This window comes from Diachasmimorpha longicaudata, unplaced genomic scaffold, assembly GCF_034640455.1.
Source record: "Diachasmimorpha longicaudata isolate KC_UGA_2023 unplaced genomic scaffold, iyDiaLong2 ctg00000151.1, whole genome shotgun sequence".
NCBI lineage: Eukaryota > Metazoa > Arthropoda > Insecta > Hymenoptera > Braconidae > Diachasmimorpha > Diachasmimorpha longicaudata.
The window spans coordinates 12,501-15,000 of NW_026973957.1; the positions used below are offsets into that span (position 1 = coordinate 12,501).

General features: G+C 55.5%; 1 pseudogene; it reads left to right on the plus strand.

Moving 5' to 3' along the window:
- LOC135172072 (large subunit ribosomal RNA) overlaps positions 1-2,500 on the plus strand; it is a 9,426-nt pseudogene that overhangs the window by 4,111 nt on the left and 2,815 nt on the right.

A 2,500-nucleotide genomic window follows, 5' to 3' on the forward strand; every position in this document is an offset into this window, starting at 1 on the left:
ATGCCAGAGGAACAACACCAGCAGCGACTACATCGAGGGACCCAAGGAGGGTGGTGCCCTCAAGGGTTCGTAGTCGCCCGCCGTGCGCCGGGGTACTGCCCTCCCGACGAGGGAAAGGTTCCAGCCTTCGTGCTGTCCACGAGGACGTCGCAGAGGACGAAGGAGTGACTGCGCATCCGAGCCAGCCAACGCCGGGATCTTCAAGATCATCAACCGGTGAGTCCACTCATTTATTAGGTAGGGTTCGCGAGTGCCAAGTTAGTCTAAGTAGGATCGATAGTCATCGCGTCGCGACCGGAGGCTCACCGGTACCCCCCGTTCCAATAGGTCATCCTCCCCGGACCCCTGCGATCGAGGGACCGGGCGCGCAACGCGACGTTAGAATACTGCAATTGAACATGTCCCGCTCAATTGCAGTAACCGGGGAGGTCTTCCAGTTAATTCGCAAAGAGCGTCTGGACATATTGTTGCTCCAAGAGCCGTATGCCATTCGTGAGGCGAACACCTGGGCCATCCGCGGCCTAGGAGTCGGAATGCGTATTGCCGCGAGCTCAACGGAGCGACCGTGGGCGGCCGTCGTTGCGTGCAACTCCATCGTGGAGATTGCTTACGTGTCCCAATTAAGTAATGCACATTGCGTTTGCGCTGAAGCCCGCGTCCCCGGTGGATCCTTCTTCGTCGTCTCCAGTTATTTTCAATACTCGGACGACATAGAAATCCACCTGAGGCAGCTTGAAAAGGTTCTCAGCTGTCTCAGGGGTCGCCGCGTTCTGGTGGCGGCCGATTCGAACGCCCAACACTCCCTTTGGAGCCCCAGGACCACTGACCGTGGTGTCCTCCTGGGTGAGCTCATAGAGTCTTTCGGTCTCCGCGTCGCGAATGATGCTAGGCAGGGCCCAACCTTCAGGAGTGCCGCAGGTACGTCGTTCATCGACGTCACACTGGCCACCCCTGGCATGTATAAATTCATACGTGCATGGAGGTTGGAGGACGAGTGGTCCACCGGTGACCACACGTCGGTTTTCTTTCGTTTAGCAATCCGCAGTTCCTCACAGCGCGTCAATAACTCGGGAGTCGGCGAGGGCTCTACCATGCGGTTCAACGTTCGTCGGGCCGACTGGGAAAAGTTCGAGGCGACCCTCGATGAGGAGGCCCGTGAGAAACTCGTGGACCATCCGCTGGATTCTACAGCGGATGTTGAGAGAATGGCAGAAGTACTGGGTGACGTACTCACCAAAGCCTGCCAAGATTCGATGCCGCGCCGCAGACATTACCGTCGCGCGAATCCGTGGTGGACCGAGGAGCTGACCAGCAAACGCAAACTGGTCAGTCGTCTCCGAAACGGCTACCGAAGGGAGACTAACCCTGACGCGCGAAAAATTAAACAGAGTAGGTATCGTGTAGTCCTGCGATCGTATACCAGGCTACTTAGGACAACTAAAGAAAATAGCTGGCGCGGTTACATAACGACCGAAAGTAATGCGAATCCCTGGGGCTTCCATTATAAATACGCGGCTGATAAATTACGTGTAGGCACGGTACTCAGCACACTTAGAACCGCGAATGGCACGACACTTACAATGCGTGAGACTGCTGAGGTACTGTTGGACACACACGTACCTGACGATGACCCCAACGAAGACACACCCGAACAGACTGACATCCGTGAACGCGCGAGGAACTTAACGGTCCAGACAGAGGACGCACGAGACTTGACGGACGACCAACTTAAGGGTCTCGTAAAGACCCTTAAGAACGACAAAGCCCCAGGATGCGATCTAGTTGAAGTTAGGGTCCTAAAAGTCGCGGTCATAAGGATGCCTCACATCTTCACGCGACTCTTCAACGCCTGCCTTAAGCACGGCGTTTTCCCCACCGTTTGGAAAGTCGGCACACTTCGTGCTCTCCTCAAAGGAGTTCACAAGGATGTGTCCGACCCCAAATCCTACCGTCCCATTTGCCTCTTGTCGGTTGTCGGGAAATTTTTCGAAAAGGTCCTGCACGGGATCCTTATGGCGAAAGTCCTTACTGAGGACAAAATATCAGGACGTCAATATGGCTTTCTGCCTGGACGCTCCACGGAAGACGCGATAGTAGAGTTGCGTGAATTAGTCGAACGCGGTAACGACAAGAGGTACGTCATTGGACTCCTTTTCGATATTTCAGGAGCCTTTGACAACGTGTGGTGGCCCCTAGTCCTCCAGTCTTTGGCGGATCGAGACTGTCCGAAGAATGTCTTTGAAGTGCTCCGGAGCTACTTTGACAATCGGACCGTCAAGATCGCCTGGAGCGACCAAGAGGTTTCCAAGCCGGCCACCCGGGGCTGTCCACAAGGATCAGTCCTGGGCCCCGCTTGCTGGAATCTCATGTTCGATGCCCTCCTCAAGAGCATCGAGCAGAATTTTGGTGATATCGAAGTCGCCTACGCGGACGACCTTATCGCGGTCGTATCGGCCGACTCGCGTAAGGAAATAGAGAGGATAGGCCGAGCCGTCGCCGA